Below are 16,507 nucleotides of genomic sequence, written 5' to 3'. Positions count from 1 at the left end.
AACACCAATGTGAGTAGTTAGGTGATACCCCATCATATTTAGTCATAACTCCTGAGTTTCTTGAATTTTCTAAGAATTTTATGGAAAATAATTTGAATCCTATCCGTAATTGCAGTTTACAGATACAATCTTTCGTGAAAACCAACCCACTGCCTTAAACACTAAAGTTGCTGGAATTTACACCTAGAGCTGGGCAAATAAATGCACTAAACTTCCCTACAAATTAAGCACTCGGCCTTGTGGCACACTGAGAAATAGGCGTGATCAACACATGTTCATCAATGTAATATTATAGAATATCTGTATGGAATATTTATTTGGGATCCAAAGAAATAATCTGGAATGAGTAAGAGGTAGTGGGCATAGATGCTTATTCTCTAATTTGTTGTATTCCATTATCAGTCTTTTAAGATAGTTCTTGGCTGCTTCAAATGTTTACCATTTTATGAGTCATTTTCCTGCTTACTTTCATAATGCATTTTCAGATGGGACTAACCACTACTATTTTCAGTAGAGCTATATTTAGTATGGATCTCAAAATGAGAAATACCTCTTAGTGCCTGTCATACTTGCCTAAGTAAAATCAAAATATTTAATGATAGCAAGTGATTGAAGGGAACTTTTTAGATAATGCAGTATAAGAATAACTAAACTGTCATTTTTATTTGTAGTCTACATTCAGCCCACAAAATGCTTTGTTCAGTCAATGCGTTATGAGAATTAAATAAGATAATGTGTTTTTAAATTATTTGGAAACTATTTTATATATGTATATAACATAGTTATAATACATATAATATATTAATATATAATACATAATATATATATCCAAATGAAATAGATCTCTCTTTATAAATGTAAGCTAACAGAATTATTATTCTTAAATAAAATTGTATATTATTAGACTGGTCAAAACAAAACATCATAATTTTTTGGTTAAGCCAACCATGTTAGAGAGTAGGAGTCTGTTTAATCGGCCATGAAACACTGGTTTGATGTTTCCATTGTGTTTTTTTTAATATCTGATTGTTGTTTTGCCAGAGGGATTTTGTCGCTATAGAAGACTTGCTTTAATGAAGACTTGTTCATTATCTGCTTTATTACTACCTAAAACAATAATGTTTGGTAACAAAGAAGAGAACCTGTTAGAAAGAAAGCTGACAATAGCAGGCAAATTCCCCATTACTACTAAAAGGATTCACATAGAGCCTCCTACCAGAAACTGTATGTAGTAGATTGTTTCCCAAAAACTGCTTTGGAAGATACTAGAATGACTGATGCCAGTCAGGCTACTTCTGCAAATTCATATGCACAGAGAACTCTAAAAGCAAAGAAAGTAGAAGATTCTAATAGCACCAGCATTACCGAGCTTGCCTACTGAGGGTGGTGCCCAAACATGTCCCATGCAAAGATTCATCACCAATCATGCCTGATTGGTCTAGAAGTAAATTATTTGAGGACCAGTGGAATTGGAAAAGAAGGATTTTGTTAGACTATTATCCATATTTAGATCTGACACACTATAAATAAATCTCTTGAGCAGAGACCCACTCTAGTGAGTTTGAATGATCAATTATACTTTTATTGAGAGAAAATAACTTTCTAATATGTGACTTTGCCAAAAGGCAGGTTAACAGCTGATGCATTCCTGAAGATACCAGTGCAGATTCTCAAATAATCATTTTTCATAGGAAACATTCTAGATCGAGCATCCACAATTCTTTGGTTCCTAAATTTTTTTTTTTTATTATTACGGTGGTGGTCAGTATTTACTATTCAGTGAAAAACTGAGTACATTTGATGATGGACTCAATAGAGCTTAGTCTTGAGTGAAGATTTTGTAATGTCAACTATGGTGGACATCTGTCAGTCATGTCTACCTAAATTTTTGTCAGTGCTCTCTCCATATGGAGATAGTTGTCCACACTGTGCATTCAGCCTCCCCAGTGCAGGATCCAAGAAACCACATTTCCCAGCACTGCTTGTTGCCGGGGTACTGATGTGTGACTTAGATTTCACCAATCAGATTGAGCTTGATGAACCTCTGATTTGATTGATGACAGGAAAAAACGGACTGACCTTCACACTTGCAGGCGTGGGTGTCCCTGAGGTTGAGGGTGAGTGAAGCTACTTCTGGAAATCACAGCATAGAGTAGTTTGGGTGGTCATTGATGGCAGTGGTACCTTCTAGATCACCGTAGAAACAGCATAGGTCTGAGGTCAGGTAAGGTAGCTGCTCCCTTAACAGTTCTTCCTATGCTATTTAATTTTCACTTTCTTTTATTCTAGCCATTCACAAATGCTGGCCTCATATAATTCCTATTTAAAATGTCATTTTGTGGCATTGGACTTAACAGTACGAGTCTTTTTTTCCTGGAACATCAAGCCATTATTGACTTCTGAACCTATCCCGGTACATTATAATGAACATGAAGCATGTTTTCTCACTTTTTGGTAATTCGCTTTACAGTATTTAAGCTCAGCTTAAAAGCGCCAGATGGCAAGTAATTGCCAATAATTTATTAAGCAAATACCATGTGATATACTGAACTAGAAGAGGGAAATCATAATCCGTGGCCATGTTTTTAAATGTACACTGATTACATATTTCTATGGGGATAATTTTCTAAAATGAAGCCCAAATATCTCACAAGATGTTTAGCACTGGAGTCTTTTCTCAGTACTTTTTTTTTTTTTTTTTTTTTTTTTAACACAGTTGTATCCATGCTTCACAAGGCAGTGTTGAATTCTGGTGCCCCAATTTTCTGGTACTGCACATCCAAACTTTCGTTGCACCATCTCTTTGGTGTTATTCTTCGATGCCTTCCTTTCTCTCATTATCCGATTAATCACCAAGCTCTCTCAATGGTACCCCTCGATGTATATGGTGTTCGTGCACTTCTCTCAGTTTTTACTTCCATTACCCTCGTTCGGGCCATCCCCATCTCACCTGAACTATACCCGCTCCTTTACTGCCCTCCGAGTCTACTCTTGCCCTCTCTGATTATCTATACACACCAGCTAAAAATACCCTTTTAATAAAAAGGCTTTTATTAAAGCCTTTCAATCGCTTGTGTGGAGATCAGGCTCGGGAAACCTCACTAAAATGGAGTCGGGAGGTCTCGGCAGGGGGCGCTCTCACGCCCTGTCACTTGACGTCCATCGCAGACCCAACAGAAGAGGCGAACTTAACCTTACACCGACTTGACCTTGCACATCGCTACTAGTCCGCTCCTTCAGCAGGAGGGAGAGGTGCTGCCCTCGGACCCCTGACCTGGCAACAGCTCCGCCAGGGCGAAGCCACCACGCCTCGACCTCCCCGTTCACTCCAGTGGGCTTTCGGTTCCTAACAGCCTTCCCGATTCACCCCTTTTCCTCTGAGAAAGGCGTGCCTCTCCTTTGTTCCTCCGACTTGCCTGCGGTTTGACCGCGGCTTGTTTGTCCCAGGCTGCAGTGCTCTTTTATTCCCGACTAACCCACCTTTTGCTGGGAAAACAACCGGCCGTTTTACTTTTCAGGCCTCGCCCTGCAGGAGGTGGAGTCGGGAGGTTCCTGGGCAATTCTCAGGAGACACAGCTGAGGGCAGTCAGCGGGCAGCCCTTGCAGCCAGAGAGGAGCTACTTCTGTTCTGAAGGGGGATCTGGGCGGCACATCACAGCTGACTGTCCCCAGCCCAGCGCGTCCGTGTCGTCTCAGCCCAGCACAGGTCCTGGGAAGCCAAAAGCCTTCTCTCCTGGGCCTGGAACGCTCTCGACGTGCCCAGCTCTCTCTGTCTTGAGTTCTCCGCTTCTGTCACTTTCTCCAGAAGGTGTCCCCTCGCTTCCCTAATTGTGGGTCACCGCGGTTAGGTTCTGTCACAGCGCTGCAGTCATTTCCCACGTTGCTCTCATCCCTGTCTTTGTCTTTTAAATTATTATTATTTGGCTTCTCCACAAGAAGATAAGCTCCATGACTAAAGTGAAAGCTGTTTTGCTCACGCTGGTCTTGCTAATATGTAACCTAGGCCTGCCACATAGCAGGCACTTAATACATTTTTATTGAATCAATGAATGAATGTAAATCTTCAGCACGTTTTCGCATTAGGGAGGCTTCGTGATTGCCTAGCTCAGACTGATCTAATGGACTGTGTCCCAGTCAGACAGGCTCAATGCTGCAGTAACAATTTTAAAACCTCAGTGACTTAAAAATGCAAAGGATTTTTACGGCTGCGTCTACTTGTCCCCGCTGGGGAGGTGGGAGGCTTCGTTCTGTACTGTCTTCATTCAAGGTCCCAGGCTGCGCAAGTCTTCTTTTCTTGCTCCCCTTATTTGCCGAGGCAAGAAAGAGGGAGCGTGGTGAATTGTGCACAGACACCACAGGCTTCTTCCTGGAAGTGACGTACATGTGCTCACATATCACTGATCAAAGCAAGTCAGATGTTCAGGTTCAGTCCAAAGGGGATGGTGAAGGGCAGTGTGGATTCCAACTCAACTGTGGTCTTACAGGGTAAGGAGACAAGGTCCTCAAGAAAACGTCTATGGAATCTAATATGTTTGCAGCAGCTTTCCCTTTTGTGATGAAATTACAGTTTTATCTCTGGAAGGTCACATTATGAAGGACACCTCCGGGCGCATTACAGAAAATTATTAATGAGAAGCCATTGTGTGGCAAAAGTGAGCCTACTTGATGTAGCCCATCACTGGGGGTATAATCCATGTATTTATGGAAATAAATAAGGAACTTGAGAAAATCCACTGATAGCTGAGAATCATTCCAACAGGGAAAATGAAACCTGCTTTTGTAATACATTTGCAAAATTACTCCAAGAATGCCTAATTTTGCCTCAAAGCTGGATTGGAACAATGATTTTTAGCATGTGGATTGCTAGAAAATAGAGTTTGTGGCACTATTTCTTCATATACATCTGTTGAGTTTAGGGAATTTGTGGCAAGAATCTTTTCCAAGTTATCATCCACCAACTCCGTGCCTGTGTGTTTACATGTGTACTGACAATTGTAGGACGTGTATTTCAGGGACACTGCAGCAATAATTAACACTAATAATGTATCAAAGCAACTTTAAAGTAATTATTACAAGTATAAGAATTATTACAGTGTCTGTCTTGCTAGAAATGCACAATATTGTTACCATTAATTATAATAACAATAACTAAATTAATGATGGAGCTATCCCTACTAATGAGTTGTTCAAGGGCAAGACTGAGAAAGATGAAAGAGATGATTAAAAACAGAGCTTGATACGTGGGTGTGTGGTTACTGGAAAGCGTACCTGGTTGAAGGAAATTTAAATGATAATTACCTTACAAGGTCACCTCACACAATTATACAAGGCCTATAACATAAATCTGATTAGCAAATGTCACCAGACATTTACATCGATGAAACAAACAACACTCCACTAAAACTAAATGCATCTTGGCCCAGCTGGACATTAATTGATAAAGTGGATTATCATGAGAGAAAATTAAGGAACGAAAAAGCCTCAAGACTTCGTATATAAAACAGTTTCTAAAATAGAATGTTATGGGGCATTTAATTAATTAATTAATGCTCAGTACAATTTAACTATTGAATAAAGTCTCTCCCTGTCTGGCAGTGACCGGATTATGGTAATTCTCTGCTGTCAATTTATGAGGTTGTATTTTTATACCTACACACAGATGTGGAAGAGAAAAATGGGTCAGCAACTGACCATAGTCTTTATGACTCATTACCAATCAATATCATTTTTTTTAATTTATCATGGTAGTCTCAAGAACTTAAAGGCGACTCTTCTCGACCTTCTTCAGATAACATTTATTTTTTGTTTACTCCTAGGAAACTATGGACCAACATTTGGGCATAATTTTTTTTTCGTGTTTGAGCCTCGTGAATGCCTTTTATTTTAAGCTATAAGAACATAGATTCCATGAGGGCAAAGAACTGTTGCGTTCATCACTGTATTCCCAGTGACTACTGAAAAACAAAATGCCTCAAGTATTTTTAACTACCTTTATTTCAGAGGACTTAGGCAGAACCCATTTTAAGAACTCATACTGGCTTATTGAGACACATAAAGCTTTTGCTTCAGTCCTCTGCTTGTAGAATATGCTTAAAAAGTAAAAAAAAAAAAAAAAAAAATCGAGCATAATTTCTCTCCTATTCTGCCAATCCTTTGAGAACTCCTAAATATTCTTAATATTTAACATTGACTCTTTGGAAGGGAATACTTCTGATGCTTTTTCCTAGATGTAGGGACTCAAGTGATCCCTCCGCCAAATGCTTTGTTGACTTCCCCTCTTTCCCATCCCTGCACTGAGTGACTAATCTGATTGTCAAGTGTGGGGAGAAGAATCTGGACATGCTCGCCTCCATTCTATGTTCTACCTCTTAGGAACTAGCTTCTAACCAGAAGGAGGCATTCTCTGCTGTTCCTCCAGGAGCAAGCTCTTCCCTGCCTCGTGGAGCAGTCTACTTCAGTCCAGAATTGCCAGCACCTGGGTAGATAAATGTTCCCAGTTCTTACAGTAAATATAAGAGTCAAATGGATAGTATTCTGCAACCTAGACTTTATTGATAATAACAGTGATATTTTGACCCCAGCTTCATTGCTATTTGTCTTCTTCCCTTGGGAAGGATAAAGGTGTTAATTATTGGACCCCCTCAGGACTTCATCATTGGTTACATTGGCCAGAATCACAGAGAACTAAGTTAAAAGGAATAAAACCTAACATGGGGGAATAAAACCTAACATGGAGTCGTCAAAGTCTGGGCTTGGGTTTCAACTTTCATGTGCGGAGGGTGCACCTGTTGTCAGGGTCAATTTACCCTGTAGACACGGTAGGCATAATGCCTAAAGCCGGGATACTTTTATCTACCCCTGAAAATGTTTCCATTTCTTTTAAAATCTGAACAAAATAAATAGATATAATCCACCTTGTATTTGTCTTTATACCAATGCCGTCATAAAATATAATTTTTGATACTTTAAAATATTTTCTCTTATTTTGTAAGGGGTCCCTGAAGGCAAAGAAGTGCCCAGGGCACACAAAGGGTATGATGCAGCCCGGCCTGATGGACCACGGGAGCTTTTTATTAGACTGCTCAGACATCTACAGCGGTGTAGTCAGCTTTTACCACTCTGACCTAAGTTACATTGGCTGTGGAGCTGTTATCCTGTCCGGTGCGTGCAGCTTATGGCCTCTCTGTTCTGTCCATGGATGAGTGGCTGCTCCTGACAAAGGGAGAATTGCACGTGTGCAAGGCTCTAAGCAAACCGCTCTTGGAGAGCATATCTCTGAAGCAAAGGCACCGAGACAGCAGCAAAGGTACGGTCTCAGGGTAGAGGCTGCTACAGCTCGCCCTGGGGGCACATCCGCAGGGGCGGCGGCCCACAGGACGCTAGCGTGACAAGAGCTGCAAGGAGGCTTCATTAGGGAGAAATACATCTTACTGCATACAGACCTATTAGATCAGAGAAGGCAGAATGTATCAGTTGCCTTTAGAATGCAGGATAACTGATTGCTTTGTTCCCACAAAGGTTCCAGAATTAAAAGTGGGATGTCCGCAATTTTTTTTTTCCTTTTCAAGTTTTTATTTCTAGTCCACTAGTTAACATACAATGTAATATTTGTTTCAGGTGTAGAATTTAGTGATTCAGCACTTCCTTACAACAGTGCTCCTCACAAGGGCCCTCCTTCACCCCCCCACCTCCCCTCTGGGGACCATCAGTTTGTTCTCTACAGTTAAGGGTCCGTTTCTTGGTTTGCTTCTCTCCCCCTGCCCCCCCTTCATTTGCTTTATTTCTTAAATTCCACATATAAGTGAAACCATATGGCATTTGTCTTTCCCTGATTGACTTATTTCACTTAGCAGAATGCTCTGTAGCTCCATCCACATCATTGCAAATGGCAAGATTTCATTCTTTTTTTATGGCTCAGTACTATTCCTGTGTGTGTGTGTGTGTGTACCACATCTTCTTTATCTACTCATCAGATGATGGACATTTGGGCTCTTTCCATAATTTGACTATTGTATAATGCTGCTATAAGCATTGGGGTGCATGTATCTCTTCAAATCTGTATTTTTTTTTTATCCTTTGGGTAAATTCCTAGAGGTACAATTGCTGGATCATAGGGTGGTTCCACTTTTTACTTTTTGAGGAACCTCCATACTCTTTTCCAGAGTTGCTGCACCAGTTTGCATTCCCATCAACAGTGCAAGAGGGTTCCCTTTTCTCTAGGGATGCCCCAAATTCTACATTTAAGTGCAAGCTGGACTGCAGAACAATAACCTTGGATTCATGTGGCTTATCCATGGGATCAAATGTAAAAATACTCAAAGAATCAACAGATAAACTTCAAAGTAACATGGCAGATATCAAAGTGGAGAAAAGATTGAAGCAATTTTTTAAAAGATTGATTTATATATTTTAGAGAGAGAGCGTGAACGGGCGCAGAGGGAGAGGGAGAGAAAGACTCTCAGGGAGACCCTCCGTTGAACACAGAGCCGGACTCGGGGCTCCATTTCACGACCCACGAGACCTGAGCTGAAACCAAGAGTCGGTCACTTAACCACCTGAGCCACCCAGGTGCCCCAAGTATCTGGGGAAATGTATAGACCTCCCTAGGCCTCTCAGGGAACAGGCATTAAAAATCCCAAAAGCGGCTTTTAGTTTAGGGTGATTTTCCAGTTTGGAACAAATGTAGAGAATTTGATTAACACTTTCTCTGAGATACAAGTTTCTTAAACGGCAGCAATTCCACAGGAAAAGACAGTGGCATCATCCTCCGAGGCACAAGATGGAAAATATCTGCTTACCGGAGAGTCCCAGTTACCCTAGAGAGCTCACAGCCAGCCAGAAATGTGAGGCTCACAGGGAAAGAGACATTACCATGTTTTACTAGATGGGAAGAAAAGTCCCCCAGATAGGTAGGACCTGGTGACTGGAACTGCCTCCGTTGCACGTTTTGAATCTTTGTAGAAAGACTTCAGTGTCACAAATATCCCCCTCTGAGAGAGGAGCGAGTATGTATGGGTGGGCTTTTCCTTCCAAGAGTTCCTAAGTTCATAGTAGCCCAATTAGGCTCTTGCTGAGAAATTTCTTCTCTTTAAGTTCACAGTTGTGGGTGCTGTACCATTGGCATCTTTCAATAGGCAATCTGGTGAAGATAAAACCCAGATTTTTTTTTTTAATCTACTCTCCTATGCTCAAAAACAATTGAGCTTCTACCATGGCTTTTGGCAATGGTAATACAGGGTTCTAGAAAAGTAATTTTTCCGGGGATAATTGCCAGGAGCAGGGAATTGGTTCGTTTTCTGCATTTGTTGGGTATAGGGCTAGGATGTTGATAATCTTACAGGCCCTACTATCTCTTTGAACTTTTTGATATGTCAGAAACGTCAGAGAGTTGGCATTGAGCTGAAAGGCCTTTTGATGCCCCGCAAGTATTCCAAGTGAGGATCTGGGGTGGGGATGTTGCAGGAACTCTGGTGGTACCCAGTTCCTGACAACTCCTCCGACTAGGCTGAGCAGAATGAGAAATTCGTAAAATCATGTTTGGATCTTAATTTAGCTTGAGAGTTTTGTTTTGGTTTTGGTTTTGGTTTCTGTACTTCGAACTGGTAAGTCACGAGAGCAAACGAGTGTAATTTTGGATTCCAAGTCCTTTACGTCAAATGCCAATGGATTTATTCCCTTTTTAAAACTTAAACTAATTCAGCAGTATATTGAAAATTGCACAAAATAGATGTCCATCTTAACCAATGATCATAAAGTGGTAACCCAGTTTCAAGGCACAGGACACTGCCCTCGTCCCATGTACCCATCCTGCCCCCACAGAGAACTCCCAGCCTGGTAAACACTGCCAGCTATTCTTCATTATCCTCTTACCACCTAAGTCTGTATCCCTAAAAACAATGGTCAGTTTTGCCTTTCTATGAACTTTCTATAAATGAAATTACACAGTCCTTTTGTGGGGGGTGGAGGGGGTCATTACGTCAGCAGTCATACGTGTGGATAGCTGAAGTCCGATTTCATAATGAACTAAAGGCCTGAACTAAACTGACGGTTTGGCGAAGCGGAAACCAGATGGCGTCCATTGGGCCACTGTAGCTCTTCGGCCTCAGTGCCCATAAAGCAGACCTGAAAACGGATGTGGTCTCTCCACTCAGTGGGGGAATTCAAGCCCATTCTCACAGTTCTGGCCAGTACTCCCCTTGACGAGCCTCGTTCAATTTTTTATAGTTGTCAATGGCCTAACTGTTTGGTCTGCCACTTGGAAAACTGCATACTGGCGAATTTGATGCTCTTCTTCGAGGCCACAAACTATGGAATGAGACCGTGCTACTAAATGAACCATCTGGGTCACTCATGTAGATGCCCGTGGTAAGGGCTCATTCTGATGAGACCTACCCAAGCTGCTGACTGAACCCACACGCCTGCTTCCCAAGCATTGTTGCCTGGATCCATCATGGCACTGACCATGGCAACACATGGACATCCTGGGCAAAAGTGAAAGATTCTGGGTTTTCTGCAGAATTAACACTGCATCAGACGTGTGACTCCTGTCTGAGGCTGACTCATCTGTCCCCCAGTCGGGGAGGCTGCATGCCCCCCCCAACGCCCAGCACACTGACCACTCGGGGACTTTGACCCTCTCCTGGGGTTATCAGTGGTGCCTCATCGCTGATAACTTCCTTCTGTTTATGATCCTTTCTGTTTTTCCAGTCCAATCAGCTAACCACTGTGGCTCTCAAAACTAATCTGCGCCATGTGTTCGGCTTTCTGGATCATTTTCAGTCTCTCAATGGTGTGCTTTTTCTCACAAAAACTACTCAACGATAGACAGACAACGTATTTGATGAAGCTTCTGTGCTCCCTACTATCCACCGGCATCTGATCCTGGTGGAATGTCTTCCTCAAAAATAAACTAAACAGGAAATTCTGGCCTTACCTTTCAGGCTTCTTCCTGATCCACACACCTGGATAAGGCAGACTGATCACTGAACGTGGCTGTCCCCTCCCCCATCTGCTTCCTGGATAATGATCAGAATAAAAGGAGTGGGTAGTTATATAGACACAATATGAAAGTTTGGGATTCGGCCCTGATCATTCCCAGGTGTAATGCAGCTTCTTTTCCCCCAATAAGCCCATCTAGCTCAGTTAGTACTCCTGTCCGGTGGCCGCCCAACCGAAGGGGGCTGTTGGGTATTCAAACAGTCCTAGTTGAGCCACCCAGATACCTTTCATTTGTTGGGGTGGCATGATCCTAGGTCATGAAGATAAGGACATCTGGTTGGGGAATCTGCTTGCCACGTGGCCACTACAAGGCCCACAGAGGTTTAATTTTTGCCCTCCAGATCCGCCCCCAGAGCGTTCCTCAGAAATAAAAATGGCCTGTCATAACTTTCCCAAACTGTTGACGGCACTCTCAGCTTAATGGGTGGCTGGATCTGGTGCCTCCATTCACGTGGTTCTAAGCACAATTTGATCACCATCCCTGTAACCATATTGGGGAGTCTACTGGGAGACAATGAGAGTATTGCATTGAGAAAAGATGGTTCAAAATTAGTCCCTCCCTTTGGCTAAAGTGATCGATAAAACTACCTTGGCACAAGAAGACAGGCACCGGTGGTTTATGGGAGTTGTTCAGCTGGTTGGGTCCAGGACTCTGGAGGGAATGGTTGACATCAGTGCTGCAAGGTTTTCCTCATCCCGCTGCTTAGAGTCTAGTAAATAGTAGCCTTATTTTCACTTTGTATGAAACAAATTGGATGGATTTGGTCCCAGCCTCTGGCCAAGCTTCTGTTGAGTCTTCAGATTAGTCACAGTGGCTGACAGAGTGACATACTCATGGGAAAATCAGCGAGAAGCCAAGATGGTCCAGAAATGAAGGGTGAAGATGTTGGCTCGTGATTCTCCATGGGTCTCTTGAGTCTGTGCTCTTCTCCTAAGCAGAGGCACTTACTGCTTTTTTTCCCTAGACTGTCCTTTCAAGGACGTTTGTACAGTACGTAGCCTTGGGAAATAGAGATCAATGTCTTTCTCTGGAGCAGAGAGCAGATTTGTACAATGATACTGGTCTCCTCCAGGGCAAAGTTTAGGCCGGCTTACTGACCATTACAAAGGATTTGGACTCCTGACGCTTGGAGTCCTTCAGCCGGGAAACAACTCCACTGTGTGTGTGGAATACTCTTGGGCCCTCCGTGTTGGCCGTGCGGGCCTTGGAGGCAAGAGGAATTGATGCAGACACTCGATTCTTGCTACTTTCTGTGCCATGAATAATAAAGTCCTCTGACAGGAAAGAAAGCCTTTGACCCAGAAGGCTCATGTGTTCTGTGAGCAGCCAAGAAACTACGGCAGGCTAACTTAACTACATTGCAGATAAAATACTATCTTAGATCTTCATAGTTCTTGAGGGGATGATTTTTTTTTTAATTAGCCTGCTTGGGAGTCATTGAGCTTCTTGAATTCGTGGATTGATATCTTTTATTAGTTTGGGGATATTCTTAGCCCTTATCTTTCCAAATTTTGCCTCTGACCATTCTCTCTTTCGTCTCTCACACCTTGATTAAATGCATATTAGATTTTCTAATTCTATTCCTCTTGTTCTTTCTTCTGCCTCTTTCACCCTGGATGGTTTGCTCTGACTTATCTTCTGATGTACAAACTTTCTCTTGGTTATATCTAATCTCCTGGTACCCATACGTTGAGTTATTAATTTCAGGAGTTGTGTTTTTTAGTTCCAAGACATGTTATTTTTTTTTTATATTTTGCTCTTAAATCTGTGATAGCCTTTCCCCCCGCCTTTTTTTTTTAAAGATCTTATTTATTCATTTGCAGAGAGAGAGAGCACAAGCAGGGGGAGCAGCAGAGGGAGAGGGAGAAGCAGGCTCCCCACTGAGCAGGGAGACGGTCGGGAGCCTGCGCTGGATCCCAGGACCCCGGGATCATGACCTGAGTCGAAGGCAGATGCTTAACAACTGAGCCACCCAGGCGCCCCTGTGATATCCTTTTTAAAGATTCCAGTTTCTTGCTGAGAATTTGAAGTTTGGCTTCCATCTTTTATCAGCTTATTATAATACTTGACACATACTACGTTTCTGGAAAACTTCACTCTCCAAATATCTATGGGTCTGTTGTTTTGTTGTCTGTGCTGCTTTTCATTCATACTAATCCATCTTTTTGTGCTCCCTTATTTTTGAGTGAGTGCTAGATACGTATGAAGAAAAATCTTACCTTGGTTTCATGGACCTCGGTGTTAGACATATTCATCTTTGTTTATCTTTGTAAAATATTTACGGAACCCACTACTGCCTTTGGTGACATTGCTGTCTAAGGCCAGGTGGGGGAGCTCGCCAAAGCACACTAGGTAGAAACCTTCACCAGGCCACGCTCCAAGGCAGTTACCATGGAAAATGAAGCCCAAAAGTACTTGTTAGGAAAAAACTGAAGATTGAGGATGGTGAGAAAGACAAGGAAGGAATAAAAAAAAAGCTCTGCTGGTCAAACGAAGGCTTCTCTTGACTTTTTGATGATTTTACATTCTGGGCACCAAAGAAAAGAGCAAAACAAGTTGCGTAATTGCGAGAAAATCTATTACGAAAAACTGGATGGTTCATCTGTTCCAAGCCCCGACTGAGTCAGCTGGTGTTGGGTTTAACATGTGAGAGCAAGGACCTCATCTCCCTCGTCCAGCTTCGTATTCCAGCGGCCAGCAGAGCCTGGTGCACAGTGCACGCACCCGAGAGGTAGATGTTGAATGAAAGAGCCTTTTCCTGACTTGCAAAGCAGAGAAGGAGGTTGCAGACATTTTGCAGTGGTGAACTGCAGTTATTACTGGAGGGCAAGCTTGTTGATTATTTTAGAAAGGGCAATGAAATCAGAGGCTCATAAGTTGAGGTGTTGCCTTTAAAAGCAAATTAAAATTCTCATACACCTGGGGCGCCTGGGTGGCTCAGTTGGTTAAGCGACTGCCTTCGGCTCAGGTCATGATCCTGGAGTCCCGAGATCGAGTCCCACATCAGGCTCCCTGCTCAGCGGGGAGTCTGCTTCTCCCTCTGACCCTCTTCCCTCTCGTGCTCTCTATCTCTCATTCTCTCTCTCTCAAATAAATAAATAAAATCTTTAAAAAAAAATTCTGATACACCTTAACAAGCCCGTGAAGGATTTATTACCCCATTTTACAGGTAAGAGACCGGGTTCAGAGGGTTGTGGAACTTGCCCAAATTTGACAGCTCATAACTAGAACAACTGGGTCTTCTAAAGACCTTCGCCCTAGCACTCGGCACCACCTTATCCAGTCCATCCTGGGACATACATAATGTCAGCTGCTAGATGCTCATCAGACTAAATGCCCAGGCTCTTCGACGGCCACACAGCTTCCACTGTCTTCCTTCCCCTTCTTGTACAACTTTAGTTGGTTCACAGACCAGTTTAGGATCATAAGAATATACAACAAAATACATTTTGCCATTACCGTTCTTACTGTCATTGCCATCCATTACCTCTTCAGGGAAGATTTTTACATTTCCAGTACCTTAGTTTCTTAACCCAGGCACCATGAATCCCAATGTGAGATCAGCTTTATTTCTAAGACTCAAAGTACCTGCCTTCCCCCACTGTGTATCCAAAACTGCAGAGTACCTTTGTCATGGCCCGGGGAAAATATATAAAGTATTATAAAATATTTGTGATGAATCAATTTCCTAGGAAGTTATAGCCGTCCTTCATCTCTTGAAACAAAACTATGTCATTTATTTTGTATCTAACATTGGTTATGAATACCGGTTGTAGAAATGGGCACATTTTCTAACACCGGTGGGCGTCTGACTTCTTTTGTACGAATACACATCTATCATTGGCAGAGAGTATAACACTACTGGAAGTTGGACATTTAGTTAAACAGGCACACAACAAAATTTTAGTGCCTCTGATGCAACGAATCCTAATTTAAATAACTTAAATAACAAAATAATAGAAATCATTACAATACAGATAATATTTGCTGAGCTCTTTTCTTGCAGCACGAAGTGCTATGCATTATTGCATTTAAACCCCACAACATGTGAGGTAGATGCTTTAATAACAGGACTCATAATTGCAGGCAAAAAACAGATGTGAAGAGATCATATAAGGCAGTACCTATGCTGTCAAAGGAACTATAATCTTAGGATCCTAAACAGGTCATTTACAGACTCCCAATTTTACTCGCCAATTGACCACATCCCAGGGAAATCAATATGTTTTACCTCTTTGAAGAAATGATAATTATTAATTTCTACAAGTGTATATATATAAAAGCTGGTGAAACTGGCATGCTGGAAATGGCTGAAACAACACTGGTACATCATTTCACTTCTAATGTGGCCCCACCCTTCGGACCTTCAAAACAATGCCACAGGGAAAGGCTTCTTTTTAACCAGTCTTGAAAATAGGTGGTTTGTTAAAATGAGATGGCTGGAACAAAATCTTAATGCCAAAGATGTGGGTGGGGCCCATTAGCTTTCACTCAGCAAAATACACAAGTGTTTAGCCAAAGACCATTTCTAACCCCAACATGGCACAATGTGTGCTGTAAATCAAAGGGTGGGCTAGAGTTGGAGGACAGTGAGACACCATGAATGTTTCAGCTCTAACCTGTGGACAATGACGTGAGCAGAACTGTAGCAAGAAGAACTAGTGTGGGAACCCCAGCACTTGCACTTTAAGAGCTATCATCTTGTGCAAATTACCTAGCTTACGTTTCTGTGTCTTCATCTGTTGCACAAAAGGGATGATGATACCTACACCTCATCATTCTTTATTTTTTAAAGGTTTATTTATTTATTTGAGAGAGAGAGAGAGAGAGAGAAGCAGACTCCCATCTGAGTGGGGAGCCAGATGCGGGGCTCGATCCCACGACCCAGAGATCATGACCCGAGCCGAAACCAAGAGTCAGACGCTTAGCCAACTGAGCCACCCCGGCCACCCTCTCATCGTTCTTTATAATGACTCCAGGAAATATAATTTCATCAGGACTTTTTCTCTAAAAGAGAGAGAAACCTCAATGCATATTGGTTTAATTAACAACAAATTTATTTTTTCGTATTACTGTCAGATTCAGCGGCTTATGGTGCACCCGGATTCAGGTATATATTCAAATGAAGGTGCCACGATACTACCTCTCCAAATCTTGACTATGTTTTCCTTTGCACTGGTTTAATTCCTACGCAGGCCATTTCCTTCCCGACGAGGATAGCTCCTAGCATTTTAAGACTTATATCTTGCTGTCTTGACTTCTCCTGCTGAGTTAGAGCGTCTCTCCCAAAATTCCAGCAGAAGTCAGAAGTCCATGAAATACCTTTCGTTGGCTTAGTTTGGTCAAGTGTTATTTTCTAGAACCAGGATATCAAGTGCGTGGACTGATCCTCTAAAGAAATGCCGGGTTTACCGAAAAATGAAACAACAACAAACAAACAAAAAACAAAACCAAAACTCCATTGGAATAGATAAAATATCTAGAACAGTGGTTGGCACATAGTAGCTA

Source organism: Callorhinus ursinus, unplaced genomic scaffold (genome assembly GCF_003265705.2).
Source record: "Callorhinus ursinus isolate GAN/ISIS: 27379988/994484 unplaced genomic scaffold, GSC_fseal_2.0 scaffold17, whole genome shotgun sequence".
Taxonomy (NCBI): domain Eukaryota; kingdom Metazoa; phylum Chordata; class Mammalia; order Carnivora; family Otariidae; genus Callorhinus; species Callorhinus ursinus.
Note: the sequence above shows the minus strand (reverse complement) of the source record.